Source organism: Nannospalax galili, unplaced genomic scaffold (genome assembly GCF_000622305.1).
Source record: "Nannospalax galili isolate Female #2095 unplaced genomic scaffold, S.galili_v1.0 scaffold406, whole genome shotgun sequence".
NCBI classification, from domain to species: Eukaryota; Metazoa; Chordata; class Mammalia; order Rodentia; family Spalacidae; genus Nannospalax; species Nannospalax galili.
Window position 1 is genome coordinate 2,476,921 of NW_008357033.1, and position 20,924 is coordinate 2,497,844.

At 42.4% G+C, this 20,924-nt stretch overlaps 1 pseudogene; it reads right to left on the reverse strand.

Moving 5' to 3' along the window:
* Nucleotides 1–1,199: 1,199 nt before the first annotated feature.
* On the reverse strand, nucleotides 1,200–20,367 carry LOC103751476 (annotated as a pseudogene).
* Between the last annotated feature and the right edge of the window lie 557 nt (nucleotides 20,368–20,924).

Sequence of the window (20,924 nt, forward strand, 5' to 3'; positions counted from 1 at the left end):
AAAACTCAAGTCAGACAAAATCTATCCAAGCTTGGAGGGGGGGAGATGGGCATGAAGTCCCACCCCACAAGGCCCTTTCTTTTTCAGTGTGGTGGGAAAAGAGCAACATACTGCAGATGAAGGGAAATGACCTATTTGTAGGGAAAATGGGAACATAATGCTGGGGACAAAGGCCCAAAAAGGCCATTATGTTCTTTTCTCTCATCCTAGGGGTCCAGAGCCTCGGAATAGAATCTGGATATAGCATAGCACGTTGCGGGGTAGGCAGTGATAAATAAGGGCAAGAACTAAGTAGTCACAGCAAGCGGCCTGAAGGGCAGGGGCATGAGAAGAACATGATTAAGTGTTCACCTGTAGAAAACTCACAATGTAAGGCAATGTCAGAGGAGGAACTTCCTATGGGGTTGTGAGTATCAGAGGATAATAATTTGGAAAGTAAAGATAACTGGCCTTGAAAGATGGGTGATAGGTCATGAGGTAAGAAAAATGGTTAAAAAGAAGTGACAGGGACATACAGACATGTCACAGAGTCCATGTTACCATCATGAAGCATCTGCATCTGGAGTACTGAAAAAATGAGAAACAGGGGCTAAGGAAATAGCTCAGTGGCTAGGAACAAGTACTGCTCTTCCAGAGGACCCAAGCTCAGTTCTTAGCACTCACATCAGGAGGCTCACAACCACCTGTAACTCCAGCTCCAAGGAATTCAGCACCCTCTTCTGGCCTCTGCAGGTACTTTCCCTCACATGCACATACACACACACACACACACACACACACACACACACAGACAGATGCACATAGTTTTAAATTTAAATAAAATATTTTAAAAATGAGAAGCAGCCAGGTCATATGATAGGCTCATTTTTAGTTTTCTAAAGAGTTCTCCACACTTCTTTCTATAGGGGTTGCAGGAGTTTGAAATCCCAACAGCAGTGGATGAGTGTTCTGTTTTTCCCACACCTTCTCTAGCATTTGGGTATCATTTGTTCTCTTAATCTTAGGGTAAGATGAAATCTTTATTTTTTTTATGAAGCCAAACTCCAAACTATATTTGCTAATCAGCTTTTTTATCAAAAAATTCAAAATAGAGAAAACCACAAAGTACAAAAGCTTTTCTGATGTTTTTCATTGTCATAGGACACGACACCTGTAATGTGTGCAAAGAAATGAGGGGTGAAGGTGTCAAGCTGGGAAAGGCTGATGGCCAGTTCATTTCTTTTCTTTCTTCTTGTCCTTCTCATCCAAGGCCAGGATCATCCTGAGTTTTCTGAAGAGAGTAACAAAATCTAAGAAGAGATCAGCGCAGTGCCAGATATAATCCTAATTTCCATTTTCAGCCTTTTCATCAATAAGATGAGTATCAAAGAGGACAAAACCACACATGACCACCAGCCCCATGTACAGGTTTGCCTGAAAAAGCCAAATGGATCCAAAGAATAGATTCCCCAGAGAAGACAAGAACATTAAGCTCATGACTGATATCAAGATACCTCCCAGAAAGATGTGACTCTGGCACCTGGGATAGAGTGTGCTCAGGCTGAAGCAGGTGAAGATCATAGCTGTGCTCATGAAGGCAGTGGGGAGGACACTGGGACTGACAGCAATGCACAACTCCAGAGCCGGGCCCAGGCCAACTCCTGTAAGGAAAGCAAATCCAGTGAGCAGTCCCAATCTTTTCTCTTCTGTTTAATGGCTATGAGGTATTGCCATCAGCCAAATCATCAAGCCCAAGGAGCCCAAGGCAGAGAGCAAGCCAGTCTGAATAACTGCGTGACCGCATGGACATAGGCCCCTGCAGCTGCCACAAACACATAGAGTGCAAAACTAGCATAGATCTTTTCCAGGTACTGCTGTGTCAAGGGGGTTATGTGGGAAAATCTCAAGAGGGCATCAAAGTTGATCTTCTGATCAATATGTTCATGGTTCCAGAGTCTGCTCAGCACCACCTCCACTAAGGGCTGGGGGACACAGCTCAGTAATAAGAGTGCTTTCTTATCATACACAAGGCCCTGCATTCATACAGCACTTCCTAGCCCACATCTCAAGAGACTCTCTGCTACCAACATTGGATGTGCTCCAGTTAGATCAAATCTTAAAGTGGTTTTAATTTGCATTTCCCTAATTTCTAAGGTTGCTGAACACTTTGTAAGGTGTTTCTTGGTCATTTTTATTTCTTCTTTTGTGAATTCTCTGTTCAAATCCATAGCCCATATTGTAATTGGGTCATTTGTTTTCTTGATTCTTTGTTTTTTGAGCTCTTTATAAATTCCAGATGTTAAACCTCTCGCTGGTGAAGATTTCTCACATTTTGTGGGTTTTCTTCTCACTTCTTTGGTTGCTCCTTTTGCTGTACAGAAGGTTTTTGGAGTTTAATGAGGTCCTACTTGTTGATTGTTGACCTTAATTCCAGTCACCACTCATCAAAGAAACTTCTTTTGCAATAGATGGACATTATTATAGGGTTCCACAACTGGTCATACACAGGAATTATCTGTGAATTGCCCAATCCTAAGTGACACATCTACAATGCAACCTCTACACCTAAGACTCACAGAACACAGGGGAACAAGGAGTAGAGGGAATACTAACACATCTCTCATCAATGAAGCTCCCTTGTGCAACAGAGGCCATGAACACAAAAGGACACAAATGGCCAAAGTGTAGAGAATAAAAGTCTTCAGAGTGTAGGTCCTCGGACAGGACTCCTATGTTAAACTGCACCCACTCAGGATTCAGGGATCATTGTAAAAGAGGGGGCAGAAAGGCTGTAAGAACCAGGGAAGACATACATGACCATGTGGAAACAGAGTCCTACAGACTCCTGGGACCTTGCTCATATGACCATACAGCAACGGTGTCAGCATGCACAAGACTCATGCAATCTCAAGCAGACAAAAATTCAGTACAGAACTGTGGAAATGGGCAGCAGGCCCCAACCTCACCTGAAGAACTATTGGCAGCTGATTACTCCTGACTGAGGAAGAAATGATCTTCTTAAAGGTAGGGACTCTAGATAGGCTGACTAGACCTTAGGGGATGAACTTGCACTGAGGGAGGTCTGGGGACACAAACTTGACTCAATGGGCCTTAATACAGATGACAAAATACATGAAATTCCATTGGGGGGGCGGTTAAGAGGGTGTCAGTGAGAAAGGGAGTATAAAGATGATTGGGATGATCTGTATGAATTACATAAAAATTCAATTAAAAATTACAAAAAAATGAGAAACAGCAAATGTCGGCGGGTTCATGTGTTATTGTTATATTGGTCCTTGTAGCCAATGCTGGGTGCCAGGAGTTCAAAGCAACAAATTCTGCTGAGTGTGGTGGTACACACCTTTAATTCCAGTACTTGGGAGGCAGAAGCAGGTGGATCTCTGTGTGACTGAGGCCAACCTAGTCTACATAGTGAGTTCCATTCCAGCTGGGGCTGCAGAAGATCCAATCTTAAAAAGACCAAAAAAATGTTTATTTTTTTCTCTCTTTGTTGAGTCTTTGGGTCAATGAGGGAAGCACCTCCCCAGGCTGCAGGATGAGGACAGGCTCACTCACTTGCCCGACTTTACTTAGTAAGCGACTGACAGGGGAGAGGGCCTCTTCTCACGTAGATTACAGAAAGAAGAGATACCCAAGGAATGCTCTCTTTGTACCATCTCCACTCATCTTCCCTTGGACAATGAGTGACCAAGCATACTTTGCTCACCTGGAGAGACACTCTAGTCACCCTGACAAGAGTGATAATTATGGTGAGAAATAAGCAGTTAGGAACATGAATCCTATATATCATGATAAAACAGAGAATATTTAAATTCTGGTATAGGAAGTACAGATCCCACAGAGATACTGAGCATTAAGGTTACAGGCAGGATAGAGTCCTGGTTGAAAGAGTCAGGAAGCTAGTGCAGAACTTAGGTGAATGATGACAAAGGCTTTACTTAGAACATAGCTCAGATACAATGATTAACACTGATTGACAACTGGAATGACAGATCAAGTTGTGGGTGTGGCTGTGAGAATGTTTCTAGACTGTGTTTCTGAGGAAGAGACACACCCTAGTGTGGGCAGCATAATCAATGAACTTGGGTCCTGGGACTGAATGAAAAGGAAAAAATGAGCTGAGAACCAGCATTTCTCTCTTTGCTCCCAGATCGCAGACACAATGTGACTAGCTGCCTCACACTCCTGCTATCTTTGCATCCTGCTGTGATAGACTGTACCCTCAAACTATGAGCCCAAATGAACCCTCCCTTCCTTAAGCTTCTTTTCTCAGATATTTTGTCATAGCAATGAGAAAAGTAACTAAATATGTATGATATACAAAATAATTTAAAGATTGGCCAAAGGTCAAAAATGATGGTACAAACACCTGAATGAACAGGTCTCAGCAGGCATGGCAGAGTACATAGGGTTTGGTGGGGGAGGCATGGGTGAGGGTCTGGATTTGAGTGGGAAGTGTTGTATGAAATTTAAAATGCTCAATAAAAAATGATGAGTCCAGGCAGAAGACGAAGTCAAAGATGATGTGGATATCTCAGACGCAGATGAACAGAAACTCTGAGATGGGGACTGGGGAGATGGGTCAGCAGTTAAGAGCACTAGCTGCCCTTGCAGAGGACCCAAGTTAGGCCCCCGGCCCCGATACGGCAGGTAATAACCATCTGTAAGACCAGTTCCAGGGGATCAGATGCCCTATTCTGGCCTCTGGTACCCCTACATACATGCAGGCAAAACATGCATACAAAATAAAAATAAATAAATAAAAGAAACTCTTATACGCATTGCTCATGAAACATAAGAGCTAATTTGGAAGATGGGGGAAGAACAGAGTGTCATATACAATATGCGGTCTAGAGGATGTTAGGAAGGTCTGATTACCACCTAGGAGAAAGAGGAGCTCTTAATATATAGAAATGAAGATCATTCACAGAAAGGAGTCGATGAGCTTTCCCAAAAAGACAAGCACAGAGAGAAAGGACCTGGTCTACAGAAGTGGGATAAAGGGAGAGGAAGATGAACCAAAAATGTAAGGAAAGGATCCTGATTTTATCACATGAGGGGAAAATTCTACAGATAAAAAAACAGGGAAACAATCTTCTCCGGTGATTTTCTTAGAGATTGTCTCATCCACATCAGAACAACTTGGGAATTTTAAAAATGGATGGTGTTTCTGTTGCTCGGTGGAAGTGATTCTACGTAACCCTAACGTGCAAAGGTACGAATGGTCAGAAATTTCAAAGCGGAGAGAAGAGCACAGCAGCTGGGCCATGAGTGGAAGTATAATCTGTTACATGTGGAAATAAGCACCATCCATTTGCTGTGATGGGGCGATGCTTATGAAGCTCCACGGCAGCACCATGAAAAGTCAGAGCAGCTTTTCCAGCCAAAAGGGAGAAATGTGATAGATACCTTTAATTTTCTTGAAGCTCAAATGTTCCCCTGCATATGCCACTGTCACAAGAGGGAAACAAAGCTGGCTGGGTAGTGGCCTCATGTACTTTTAAAAAACCTCGATGAGCCACTTATGGTACCAGATAAGCAATCAAATCATTTATTAATGACTGCATTGTATGTGATGTCAGGCCTGATAAATATAACTGAAACTTCCCTGAAGCAGGGGAACATGTATCAGTGGGATGATGCTATCCATTCTGGGAGGGAGACACACTGGGGTGGACAAGGGCTTTCTGTACTCATGGTTAGTCTCTTCCCTCACAATCTCTGTTTCTGGATATGTTTTTACTCAATGGACAGTTGAGAAACTAAAAAGTAAAAGCAGAGCAAATGACTTGCCCCAAAGCATTCAGCTGACCATACTGCCTTTTTATTATCAATCCAGGTTCAGTGTTATTTCCTTTATATCAAGATAATTTTACGATGGTTAATCTTGATCGTCTGTGTGATGGGATTTAGACTCTCTGGCATGTCTGTGAGAATGCACCCTTAAACCATGAACCAAAATAAATCCTTCCATCCTTAAGTTTCTTTGATCGGGTATTTTGTTACAACAAGGAGAAAAGTAACTAATAAAATTAGCTGCATTAAAAAAAAAATCCTCCCTATGGACTGTCAAGATGGCTCAGCAAGGAAATGTGCTTTCTCCTAAGCCAGAGGACTCACAGAGTTAAAGGAGAGAACCAACTCTTACAAGCTGTTCTCTGACCTCCACAGGTACAGCATAGCATACACATGTTTCTCTCTCTCTCTCTCTCTCTCTCTCTCTCTCTCTCTCTCTCACACACACACACACACACACACACACACACACTTAATTATAAATAAATAAATAAATAAATAAATACAAAAATAAATAAATAAATGCAAAAACATTAAAAAATAAATCTACCCCATTCTTGACCTTGGTTCAAGGCATCCAACAGCTACTGACTGTCTATGAGATAACAGCCCAATGCCCTTCATGGAGCACACACATGATGTAAACGGGCCTTCATGTACCATTCTCATCTCAGTCTGCACCATCACCTTCCTTGCCTACCTCATTATGTTCTCATTCATACCATGTTTCTAGTACTCCAGCCTTATGGGATTCCTGACACCGTCATGTGAGATACAGGAGGAGCATCTTGAATCCACGGCTCTGAATCCAAAATGCTCCTAATTCTTCTGAAACTTTTTGAGTGTCATGTCAACACCAGCAGTGGAAAATCTCCTACCTGCCCCTGTGTGGTGACCAGTGTCAAAATGCAGGGGCACTAATAACTTTATTTACAATTACCTTTATGCTGTGCATGTAGGTGTATATAAAACACATATGAATTTTGCCTTCAGACTTTGCTCCCATCTTTAAAACATCTTATTAAGTATCTACACATATTGTAAAATCTGAAAAAAATGAATCCTATAACCCTTCTGGTCCCAGGCACATCAGATAATAACATTTAAAATACCATTCAGACATAGACCAATAATCCATGCTTTTAATCAATTTTTAAAATTTAATGTTAGAGTTTCTAGTTAACTATAGATTCGTAAAATTTATAAGAAATAACACAAAGATACTCTGTGGTACAATTTACCCAGTTTCTTCCAATGACAATATTCTTCAAAACTCTAGAATTATACCACACAGCAGAATGTTGACATTGACTCAATCCACTAATATTATGCAGATTTTCCCAAACTTAGTTGTATTCTTTGCATATGTATATGTAGAGGGATATACAGTTTTATACCTACACGGGTTTGTGTACTACCACAGGAGCTATGCTAGCTGAACAACTCCATTCTTATGAAGATTCTTATATTGATTTGTTACAGCTACTACTTCCCCAAGCCCACACACCTATACCCTGTATCCTCGGTAGCCACTAATATGCCCTCTGCTTCTAAAATGGGGCATTTGAGAAATGTTGTGAAAATGGAGGAATGCACTATGCACTGTTTGGATTGACGGTTCTCATTCAACTTACTGGTTAAGTCGGCAGTACGTCATTATCAAACTCTACGCAAAGTAAAATAAAACACAGATTAATGAAAACCCAGGGGCTTTGGGGGTGAGTAAGTAAGCAGCAGGTATAGTCTTTGTTTTGTTTGTTTGTCCTTTTTGTTTTTGAGACAGGGCCTCGTGTAGCAATGGGTATCATAAACATATATACAATGCAATGAGAAGCAGCCAGGTCCATGCTGTGAAATATGATTTCATTTCCCGCTGTGTTGACTGAAAATGCAAACAAATTTTTGGTAGGTGAATATTATGATTATAGCCAACTGCCTTTTTCTCATGAAGTACTCATAAATTCACATCAAACTTTTGTGTTTAGTTGATGATAGCTTTGTGAGATAGGGTTGACATTTACCTAGTGACAATGACTAAAGAATAGTGATAATAAACAAGAAAGAACTCCTTCAAAAGACTTTCCCTCTAGCATTTTAAGGCCCATACCTTTGCTCACTTTTGTTTATCTGATGCAGGAGGCCTCAGAGTCTCTCCTTCCTTAAACCCTAACTTGCCCATGTCAGCCACCAGAAATAGCTCTCTATAAACTCCTGGAGAATTACTTCCATTGGAACTGGAGGGATGCCTCAGCGGTAAAGAGCACTGGCTGCTCTTGCAGAGGACTCGGGTTCAGTTCCTAGCGCCTACATGGCGGCTAACAATTGTCTGTAACTCCAGTTCCAATGGATCCAACACTTTCCTCTGACCTCCGAGGGCATTTCACAACAGGGATGCACTTACATACATGCAGTCAATACACTCATACATGTAAAATAAAAATAATAAATAAAATAGCTTAAAAAAAAAAACCTACACCTGAGTTCTTCATGTATCTCTGCATCTGACATGTAGCAAGCATTTGCTAAGCCTTGCATCAACTTCAACACTGTACTAGGAACAAGACACGAACGATGGAGGAGATACGCATACCCCTGTCACCAAGGGCTAACCTAGACATCTTTACTAGACTTGAATCTGTCCACTAGGCAGGGTGATGCAGAAGAGTGCCCTACTGCTTTCACATTACAGAGCATAAGTGCTCAAGATGGTGACATGTCCTTCCTGTCTCTGCAGTCTGAATCCCAACTTCCCAACTCAACTGAAGCATGGGGCTATATATTTATTAGATACTTCTATCCATCTATCTCCTCAACAGAACTGAGATTATGAAAGCCCAGGCTCACATCCCTATGTCCTAAACCCATTCATATAGTTCATTGTTTCCCATCCTCAATACGATTGATGGGATGATTTCTCACTGTCAGCATGCACAACAGTCCAGTATAACAGCAACTCTGCCTTCTACTCACCACATGCCAACAGAAATGCCCCTCCTCATTTTTATTCCTTTATTTTTATTTTTTTAATTTTTTATGTGTATGAATATATTGTCTGTATGTATGTAAGTGCACCTGTGTCATGCAATACCCATGGGGAGCAGAAGAGGACATCTGATCTCTTGGAACTGGGGTTACAGATGGTTGCTAGATGTCATGTGGGTGCTGGGAACCCAACCTGGGTCATCTGCAAGAGCAGTCAGTACTCTTAACCACTGAGACAGCTCTCCAGTCCCTCCCTCTTCGTTTTTGCCCACTGAAACTATGTCAAGACCTTGCTAAATTTCCCTGGGGAAAAGTTGATTTCCCTGGCGTTTTAGTTTGCTTTTTATTACTATGATAAAATACTGGGCAAAACCAACTTAGGGAAGAAAGGGTTTATTTCACCTTACAGTTTATAATTCATCATGAAGGGGAAACAGGACAGGAACTCAAGGCAGGAACATGGAGGCAGGAGCTGAAGCAGAGGCCATAAAGGAACTCTGTTTACTGACTTGCTCCTCTGGTCTGTGCTCAGCTTACTTTCTTATATAACTCATGACCATGCCCAGTGGTGGTACCACCCACAGTGAACTGGGCCCTCCCACATCACTCAACAATTAAAAAAAAAAAAAAAAAAAAGCCTCACAGACATGCTCAAAGCCAATCCCATAGAGAAAAATCTTCAACTGCAGTTGCCTCTTCCCAGGCATGTCAAGTTGATAACTGAAGCTATCCAGCATAGCTGGCTACCATCCACGCGGTACCATGCTATCCTACAAAGAACCACATGCTGCAATGCACCTCTTACCTGGGTAATTTACCACTGTTAAACATTTCGAATATATTGTCTCATTGTATTCATGATATATTTTGTTTTCAGTTCATTTTCTATTTGAGATTCAAACCTGGGTAGTCTAAATCTAGGGCTAGCATTCTTTATTACAACTAGCTGTAATTTTGAGAAAGTGACTAAACTTTCTCTGAGCCCCAGTTTCCTTATACAGAAGATAGAGCCAGGGTAAAGATTAAATGAGTTAAGCATGGTACAAAGGGGCTCAATGAAAATGGATTCACTGTTCCAATAGAGGGAAGCTAGAGAGACAGGTTTAATGTCTCATTAAGTCCTAGGTGGAAGAAATGTTATAGAGATAGCCTGCTTAATTATTTTACTGAAATTATTACTGGTCAACCCCACCCCTGTTTAAGTGATGCTCTATTATATCATCCCATCATACGAATAGAATTTGTTAAAGGAAAAACCTATTTTTTCTAGATTGTCTGATGGTATTTAGGAAATCTGTGGTCATCTCTAACATTTCATGCATTTTTCTGAAATGACAGGCAGTCCATCTTAAGTCATCTTGGCATATAAGCAAAATTCTTTGGAGCCAAATTGGAATTTTAAAAGGAAGAATTTCAGTAGTTCGATGATGCCAGTTTTGTTGTCCAATATACAAATTCATACAAACACACACACACACACACACACACACACAATAAATAAATCTGTTCCTCTTGCCTCCATCTCCCAAGTACTGGAATGACAGATGTGTTACCCTCATTTCTGGCTATACCCATCTTTCCACCTTGGCTGATTCAGTCTCGGTTATAGCGCAGGCAGGTTTAATGCCCTGTAGATGGCTGATGCAGTTCATAGCTGGTACAGCTCAGGTTTGATCCTGGGCCAGCCCAGATCTGTTCTCCTTGATAAGCTCTATTAAAATAGAGTGATGGCAGCAGCCAGATCTCTAAGTGAGGAGTAGAAGGAGGACGAGGGTAGAAATATAGAACTAACAACAACAGAACACATGAGCATTGTGACCCAATGAACCAGCCAACTCAGGATGCAAAGGAAGGTTTTGTCATATCCATGGAACCTCAAGTGCAGTAATGGATTTATGGCCATGGTTCGTATTTATAGTCTGCAATCTAGAAAGTTCAGCCAAAATGCAGCAGGGCTGAAGATTAAAATCTGAGAGTTAGTCAAAAATAACAGAGATAATTCATCTTCACATCGTAAAACCATCCAGCCAGCAGGTACAGTCAAAACCAGGAAGTTTTCTGAAAACATACAAGTATGTTTTTATTTTAGACTTTAATTCATTTCATTTCCAATGGACTGGCTATAGTATCCAAAAGGCCTTATCTTCTTCTCCACTGCTCTAACTCTGAGGTTCTACAACTTTTTTCGTATTTTTAATTTTTTAAAATTTTTTTGAAGATTTCATACATGAGTCCTCTGTATGTGTGATTTCTATCTGTCCCTCTCAAGGGGGCTCATCCCTGATGAAAACTGATTCTTCCTCTCTCAGCAGTCATTGATTACCTATAGCTCTCCACTAGGGGTGGGGCCTTGTGAAATTTCCCCTATGTTGGCATATCAACTGGTATATCATTATGCAGGCTTGAGATTTAACAGGTGTAGCTAGACACTATCTAACTGCAAGTATCCTGGCTTTCTGACTCACGATCATTTTGCCCCTTCTTCTGTGATGTTTCCTGAGCCTTAAAATGTAGGAGTTGCATTATGGATGTACCAGCTGGGGCTGGGTATCCCCACAGTCACTTATTCTCTACATTTTGACCAGTTGTGGATCTCTGTAGTACCGTCCATCTGCTACAAAGAGAAGCTTCTTTGATGAGGGGTGAAAGTGATGCTTATCTGCAGATATAAGGATAAGTATTTCGAATACAGTTAGAAATTATATTGGTTTAGGAAAATGGCAGAAGTAGGTTCTCCTTTAGAGCCTATGACCATTCTAGCTGTGGGTAGTTGACTAAGTTTATAGTACCAGGCATAAATTCATTGCTAATGAGTGAATCTTATGCCCAAGTAGACAGCTATTTATTACCCCCAAGATAATATTGCCACTATTGCACCATTGGGGATATTGGGCCAGGCTAGTCATGTTGTGGTCCATAGGCTTCACAGCTAGGTAGAACTATTGACTGCTTTTCCCCTTGTCATCTTGCCTAGCACCTTCTAATGCTATGAGAGCTAGTCCTCAGTGAGGAAGTTCCCAAGTCAGTTCCAGCTTGATTCCTCCAAGTCCAGTGTCTGAAATAAATGGTGCTTTCAGCAATAGGGTCTTACTTTTAAGCTCTGGGAGGCAACCAAGAGCAATGACAATAGCCTATACTGTTTTGAGAGTCTCTGGGAACCTGCTGACCAAGAACTTAAAGGGAAGTTTCCCATGCATAACATAGGGTTTTTTTTTTAAGGTTCTCTCTCTCTCTCTCTCTCTCTCTCTCTCTCTCTCTTTCTCTCTCTCTCCTCTCTCCTCTACACACACACACACACACACACACACACACACATTTCTAAGTAATCCTCTAATATAATATATTTCCCTATGACCTTTCCAAGCATCCTTAGCATTATTTCTCCCTCTCTCCCTCTGTATTACCGTCCTTCCCCAACCCCAGTTAAACTACCCCGCCTTTGTTTTACCCTTTCTCTTTCATAGTATTCTATTATCCTTAGTGATGGCAATTCTATATGCCAGGGATGGTGATTCAATGTGCCCCAGCAATCATGAAAATACCCTGGTCCCAGTGCAAGAGGATCCTAGAAAGATGGTTCAGTAAACAGAAAACCAAAACATGTTTATCCTTAAAACACACATATTCTTTCACTCATTTTCTTACTTCATTAAACATCAGAGGGGCTAGTTCTTAGAATAACTTGAATTCTTCTGTGCCCCCAAAGCTCATTAGTAGATGATTTTGTCAGCATTCCATTCTTATTCACGAAATTGGAGGAATAGCTCCATTAATGCAAATGGATTTGTGAATGTGTAAGTACCCAAGCATTATTGTGAATATGACTTTTACCAGTGATAACTCGACTAAACAGAATCAGCTTACATCATCATGACCAAGGATAGCAACTCCTCTGTCACCTCATCCTCTGAGAACTAGGACCTTCTCTTTTCGTTACATTCTGAAGACTGTACAAGGAACCAGCTGTCAGATGTGTGTGAACTATCAAATAAGGCTAACATTAGACTCCACCCTCTCCTGTGAAGCCACAGATAGTTGGGCCCTATTCCTGCTGGTTCACAGATAGGTAAATGTCTTTGGGTTCAATAACTCCTTTCTTAGGTAGCTGGATTGTTACATTTGTTGTTGACAATATTTTAAATGGAAAATGGAATCCATATGGTCTAGAAGAGAAGCAACTGGTCCAGTTCCCTCAGTAGTAGAGGCTCACGTGGAAATACTTGGCAAGTTTGTATTCAGAGCAAAAGGAAGGAAGGTCTTACACAGAATTTCATTAAAGTCATCATAAAAGCTCACAGTCCTAAGGAAAGCTATTTTTGCACTTTACGTGGCCTCCACATACTCAACATCCAACACTAGTCTTTCTATAGCAGTTGTACCACAACCATTCCCTACCTCTTAGCATTTTTTAAAATCTATACATGGTTGATTATGGTAAATCTAATTTCACTACAATTGTTCAAGCCTATCTCCTGATGAACACAGGTCACCACAGTGAGGTTTTCCTAATCTCCCCAGTCACTTATATTCCAAGAATGAGTCAGCTTCCTCTGATGGACAATTCTGCCTGGTGGGTGTGTATTTTCTTGAACTGATACCAGGACATCAGCTTCTCACCACTGAGCTCAGGAATGACCACATGTGGCAATCCCAACTCAACCTAAATACTTGGATGTCCCTATACAAATAACTCTGTTTACCTCACTTTGGTTTCCTCATCAGAATGAGGAAACTCGGTGATCTCCAAAGGAAATTCTCCAGCCCAGTCGTCCTGTGATTACTCATCATTTCTGCTCTCTCCACCTTAGGCAAGAAACAGTAGAGCGACAGAGAGGTAAATGCGATATACAGACCATGTATTATTAAAAGATGATAATCTCATATTTCCATAAAAATCAAGGCAAACACAAAAACATCCTTAACCAAAAGAAATTGAATTCTCTCCACAGACATAAAATTGCTGCCTTGCCACAAATCCAATTTAATGCAAGGGGCAATAATATCAAAGTTATATATTCAGTATGTGGCCTTTAAATACTGTTGTTAAAACTGTTTATATCCTTGTGCACCGTTTTTTGTTCTAAGAGCCACTATTTTCTTGAGGGAAAACGTTCTTGAAATTATTCCAATAGGAAAGAAAGGTTCAATTTACAGAAATCAGATTTTCAAACAGCCTCACAGCTATTTGTTCAGCGCTCTCTTGGGTGTCCCCTGGTGGATGAACAGAGTCAATACAAGTCTTCCATGTGCTCTAACACCAGCTCCCCCCAGTCCCTTTGACAAAGATTGTAGGCTGTATCAGGAATCTCTTATCATCGCACCTAGCTTCTGCAAGTAAATCAGACATCATGTGCCTCCATTTACCCCCTTGCAGCAGAGAGAAAAATGCCCAGGTTTAGAATCAGTTGACAGCCTTATAAGCTTAGACTAGGCTTCAAATAGCCTGGCAACCAGACATCCACAAACATGGTTTTATGGTCTCCCAGCTTCAGCATACTCATAAAGCCTGTGCCTCCTTGTTTTCTTCTTCTATTGTGAATATATGCAAAACAGTGAAATGGTAATTGCAAGAATTGTATACCCTCATTGAGCCCATTTGGTTTAAATGTGGAGTGCTATGATTCTTGTAGTTTATTATCCAGTGCTAAAACTCTTTCATGTATTTTTGAAAGAAAGAAATGAAACAGCAGAATTAGGAGGCATAAGTCCATTTAATTATTGTTTACAAGTCTCAGTGGAGCAGCATGCCAAGTCTGCTTGCCACCCAAGCTACACTCTAGGCAGAGTCACAGCCTCATCACTGCCAAGGAGTCCGAACCGTCCTGCCAAAATTCAAACAAGTCAATCCATCAAGTGAGAAGAAACAGAGTAGGGGTAAAACAGTAGAATATCCATACATACGAAAGAATATGATCCTGGTGCCAATTAAACTAATTATCTGAATTTTGGAAATCTCAAGAGAGAAGGCTGAGATCCTAGGAATGCGTGGGGCGTCACTTGGGATAACGTACTAGCAGGATGATTCTCATGTCCTTAGGATATGCAGCCAGTGATCCTTCTCTGGCAAATAGGAATGCAAAAGCCATCAAATACAAAACGATGGAGACTAAGATAAAAGGTGTTGGGGCCACTAGGAGGTCCTTCCAAGGGTCCTCCAACTTCTACCCATATCCTCTATACCCATGGATACCCGAACTAACCCACCCATTCTCCATTTCAGACCAGAAAGCTCCAAACAGGCTCTTTCTAACATTCATTCCAATGAAGTGTCGCAGTCAAAATCTAATTTCTAGGCCTCTTCCTCCCAATCCTTGTAGAGTGAGCATAAGTATACCTGAAGTACAGGAAACCAGGTATTGGGGGTGCGGCTTTTGACGTGGAGTTGATCACCTCTCCTTTGGCTACACTGACAATCCGCCAGGTAAGGTTGACAGGTTGGTGAGGGTTAAGGGGAGTTGCTAGCGCTCGAGAGTTAGCAGTGATGATGGCACATATGATAAGGAACATAGACAAGGGGTTTCCTCTAGTTTGAGGATTTTGATTTTGATTAGTCTCTGCTTGCGAAGTGAGATGTTTGAGGTTGCCCCAGGTTATCGGGTGTGTCATTGAAGCTGGGCATTTTCATGGTGTGCGATGTCAGGTTTGTCTCTCGGTGGTTGAGGGGTGTGTCGTTTCCTCCAGGGCCGTCATCTCTGGGGACAGTGGCTGTGGAGGGGGGCCTTCCATCGCAGGCAATTCTGATGTTCTGGGCTGGGATCCAAATGGGAACTGGAACATTATCTGGAAAGACACAAGCATAACCTCACCCTTGTGTTAGCAATAGGTGGGGCCCTTTCCATTCACCTGTGAAAGGGTCCTTCCATCTCACCATGGGGGTAGGTGTAGGCTGAGTGAATGCCCCCCAATACTTTATTGATGGTGAGAGGCCGTGGGAATCAAACTTAAGAAAATTTAGTACAAATAATGCCTGTTGTATAATGAAGTTAGGATCCCTATAGTGAGGACCCTTATTATTATCTCCTCCCATTTTCTGTATTTGTTTAATGAGTGATTGGTGGGAACATTCAATAATTCCCTGACCCTTAAGATTGTATGGAATGCCAGTTACATGTTTTATACTCCAGTCAGAGCAGAAGTGGGCAAAGGTAGCAGAAACATAACAAGGGCCATTATCCGTTTCGATCTGCCGGGGAACTCCCATTAGGACCGTTGCATATTTTACTGCCTTTATGGCATGAAAGGCCATTTCACTGGAACAAGCTAATGCAAAATGAGCACTAGAGTAGGTATCAATAATATGATGGATATACTTAAGCTTGCCAAAGGGAGGAAAGTGAGTGACATCCATTTGCCATATTTTGTTGGGGCCAAGGCCCTGAGGGAGAGTTCCAGTAGGTTGTAATGGTTCCAGAGGTAGAAGAGGGGCACAGGAGAAGCAGGGATGGACCAAATGTTTGCAACTCTGAATTGGCAGAGTGGGTAGAGGCCTATGTATAGCCTGGGGAGAAAGATGAAAAGTGAAAATGGGCATGCAAGTCTCTGGCTTGTTGGATTATGGTGGAATCCAAGGAGGTGCTCAAGACCAGTTTGTCAATGGTGGTATTACCATCTGCCAGAAGCCCCAGGAGATTGGTATGAGTGTAAGTGTTGAATATACCAAGGGGCAGAGTGCTGCTCGAGTAATAGTTGCAATGAGGAGAAAAACATATCGAGGGGACTCTGGCGAGGCCGGAAGGCTGCAAAGGCCAGGTGTTGTAGAGTCTGGACTACATAAACACTGTCAGAAAAAACATTACAGGGAGTTGTAGGGAAATCCTGAAAGACCTGTAACATGGCTGAGAGCTCTCTGAGCTGCACAGATCCCTGGAAAGGGAAAACCTTATGTGAGGAGAGTTGTCCTTCTTGGTAAATTATATAGCCAAATTTGTGCTTACTGGAATCAGTAAAGATTAGAGGAGCCTTAGAAAGAGGGTTACATTTTGGAAATGCCTGAAGAAAAAGGGACAGGGGAAGTTGTCTAATTCCTTGAAGGAGTTTATGTTTAGGATAATGATTGTCATACTTTCCTTGATAGACTAGTAGGAGAGTTTGGAAGCCAGGCTTATCAAGGAACAATGACTGGATCATGGGAAGTGGAAGGAGGAGAATCAATGATTCTGGGTCACAGCCATACAGAAGGCGGTAGGTGCGGACACGTTTAAGGGCTAGCATAGTCCATGCCTCAATGGCCAGGGTAACCTTATGAAGTTGACTGCATGAAGAATGGACCCATATCAGGGGACCATGGGTCTGCCAGAGCAATCCTAGAGGGGTGTTCTTAATAGGGATAACCAGAGCTTGGATGGGCAACTTTGGCTGTATTCTATTTATAAATGCATGGGATGGATATGAATTGATGGTTGTATCAACACGCTGTGCTTCCGGAGAGACCTTGCGGGGAATGGAGATCATGTCAGTACCCCACGAAAGGTCAAAGAGTGGCATAAGTTCTTCTGAGGACATGGGTAAGAAGCCCTGTATCCAATTTATGTTGCCACAGAGGGCCTGTGCCTCTGAAAGGGTAATCTCATTTGGCAAGTTAAGCACGGGAGCTATAGGGCGAATGATATCTTGAATGGAGTGGTGCAGAAAGGTATAAGGGGCATGTAACTGAATTTTATCTGCTGCAATGGTGAGGCCCAATGCTTGGAGATTTATTCTGAGTTTTTGAAAGGCTCCTTGCAAGATCTTAGGATCCTTATGGGCAATAAGAATGTCACCAATATAATGTAAAATATAAACCTCAGTCAGCAAAAGCCTGCAAGCATGGGCTACATAATATTGGCAGATAGTAGGGCTATTTTTCATGCCCTGAGGCAAAACCTTCCATTGGTTACATTGAGCTGTAAGGTTATGGTTAGTGGCAGGCACAGAGAAGGCAAAATAGGGCTTATCATCATCATGAAGGGGAATAGGAAAGAAACAGTCCTTAATATCTATCATAATAATGTACACACATTGTTGGGGAATAGCAGTAAGGTGAGGCATTCCGTGTTGAAGGGTCCCTAAAGGTTTCATATGTCTATTAATAGCCCTTAAATAATGTAAAAGTCTCCATTTTCCTGATTTCTTTTGTATAACAAAAATGGGAGAATTATGAGGACTAAGGGAGGGCTTGATATGGCCCAAGGATAATTGCTCCTGGACTAAAGAAATCAAGTGAGTTAATTTATGTGAAGGAAGAGGCCACTGCTTCACCCATATGGGGGCTTTTGTGTCCCATGTTAGTTTGGTGGGGAGCAGCTTGGGCAGCGGAGCAGTGGCTGTTAGAATTGGGAGGGTGGGGGACATTACCTAACCGCTGGTCTACAATGCGGTCATCATAAAATGCCTTGTCATCTGTAGTTAAAACAGCTTCCATGTCATGAAGGACATCTCTCCCCTACAAATTATGAAGAAGTCCTGTGGTTAAGAGCAGTCTAATATCTCCTGTATTGCCACTCGGATCAGTCCAGATTACCAGATGTTGGACTTGTTGGGTGTTCTGTAAATCCCCAGCTCCTTGTATGGGGGTCCAGGTTTAGAGTGCCAATGAGATAATGCTTCCTCTTGTCTGATTACAGTAATATCAGCCCCTGTATCAATTAGGCCTTTAAATTTATGACCATCTAAGGAGAGTTGCATCCTAGGCTTATGCAGATCAATAGGTATCATCCATTGGACGTGGGGGGTGTATTCCCTTACTTCTTCTCTTTGAGGCGGGGCTGAGAGGTGCCCCATTGCCCTTTTAAAGGCACCTTTTGTATGGAATTACCATCCACATCCATCTTGGATTTGCATTCCCTCGCCCAATGAAAACCCTTGCAGTACCTTGGGCATTTAGAAGGGGGAACCTGACTCCTTTTGGCCTCTTTCATGATCTTATTCGGGCAGGTGCATAACCAATGGCTCTGTCCCCCACAGGCCCAACATTTGCCCTTGTCCATCACAGCCTGTGGCTGATGAGCAGCCAGTGCCTCAGCAAGGGCTGTGGCATGGGCCCGAGCAGTCCTTACATCTCAACAGGCCAGAATCCATTCAGAAACATCTTTGTGTCTAACAGGTCCTATGGCAAGGCGGCATTCTGTAGAGCGGCCCTCATACACGAGATCCTTGAGCAAAGCATCAGCAGCCCCCTGATTTCTCTATTTATACTTTGTTGGCACCTTTCTACAAAATCAGAGAAAGGCTCCCCAGTGTTTGTATTAATTTGGTTAATTTTGTATGATCACAAGTCAGCATACTTTGAAAAGCGCAAAGTGCACAAAGCCATACTTGTTCAAAGTAGTGAGGAAGTCCCTGTGCCTGAGCTTGGGGGGTTTCAAAATTTCCATGTCCTACCAGTGCGTCAAATCCAACGTTTTGGACGTTGGCATTTCTATTGCATTCTGCCTGTTGTTCACATTCATCTTGGTAAGCAGCTTTCCAAAAAAGGAAATCACCTCCCTGTAAACAGGCATGGGCAATATTTTGACAATCATAGGGGGTATTGGCTGCATGACTTATTGTATCTAATAATTGATCAAACCAGGGAGATTGAATGCCATCCTCAACCGCTGCCTTACGCAGCTTTTTAAGGTATCATGAGGATATGGATTCCAAACATTGGGGTTTTGTTGTCCCTGATTAATGGTAACTGGGAAGAACTGTGGAAAATCCCCCATTGTATCATAAGAGAGGAGCTTAGGTGGGAGGGGCTTCCAGTCCTCCCCGGGGAGGGAGGGATAGATGGGCTGAGGGGAAGCTTCCTTGAAACCAGTGTAAGATGGCAGAGGGTAGCCACTGCCCCATAATGGCGAAGCAGAGGCTGTCTTAACTTCCTGTTTTTCACCCAGGGAGCTCTCAAACCCGGGTTCCTCATTCTTTATATCATCATTAGCAGTCATTGTTTCATCAGAACAAGAGTCAGTCAGTTTTATCTTAACTGGAAATGCCTGGGATAGGCCGTCCCCAGAGTCCTGTTGCTGTATTTGTTCATCTATCTCCTTTAATAGGAGATTGTCCTGTTCAGGGGCTTCGGGGGGGAACCCCCCAAAGGGAAGCCAAAGTGGCTGTCACAATGGGGTAGAATGGCCCAGACTGCGGGCATCCCTCCCTGACTTCTCTGCGCCGGGCCAGGAATAGAACACAGGCCCATCGCTAGGGATCCCAGCAGCGGGAATCCGTAAACCAGGGGGCAAGAGCTAAAACTTCATCTAAAACCTTAGTTACATCCTTCTCTGTTACCCTAATATGCCTACTCCTGAGGAGAGGAACCAGCGCAGCAGCTCGAGGGCTGGCAGCAGCTGGATGGCCGGAGGTCACTCACCCTGCAAGATGTACCCAAAGGGACTCAGGAACTGTTCAAGGAGATGATCAGCAAAGACAGGAGCAGCACGCCAAACCAAAGACCATGAGCCAGAAGAAAAAGCAGAACAAAATGAAAGCGGCAAGCAACCACAGGAGGATCACTGGCAAAGGGGACATTAGGAACCCTGAGTGTTACAGCTTAGAGTGTTACAGCTCCATGGGGCAGGGGGCTCTGTGCCCCATGTTGGGTGCCAGCTGTGGTCGCTCTCTCACCTTCTCCATTCTTCCGATCAGTCATCCTGTCCCAGACCCCAGGGCTGGTGAGGAGTCTGTGTCATCATAGCCGCATTCAGACACAGGAGACCAGGCTCAGTGACACAGATCTACTTTATTGCAGGAAGGTACAAGCTTATATATGGGTAGCAGCCCAATCATGGTGAGGCATGTAGGATTTCTTATTAGCATGGCAGGCTAGTATCCTATTACAATCTAGTGGGCCAGATGCCCTATTAGCATGGTAAGTTTCAGTTTCTTTAAGTTTCAGATTCCTGGAAACCATGTGACCCACATAAGTTTCTCTCTGACAAGAAACAGGAAGTACTGCATTCCAGCATGACAGTCATGTAAGGCAAAAGGCAAAATCCATCACAAGATTTTCCATAACAATGTCCTTCAGTAAGTGTAAAATATATTAATAAACTGTAGTGTATCCATATGACATTCATTTTTATAATGTATTTGTCTTCTGTTATGTAAATATATATTTATATGTGTGTGAATTACATGGATAATCATATATATATTCATATAAACACACACATTTTATATATACATATATA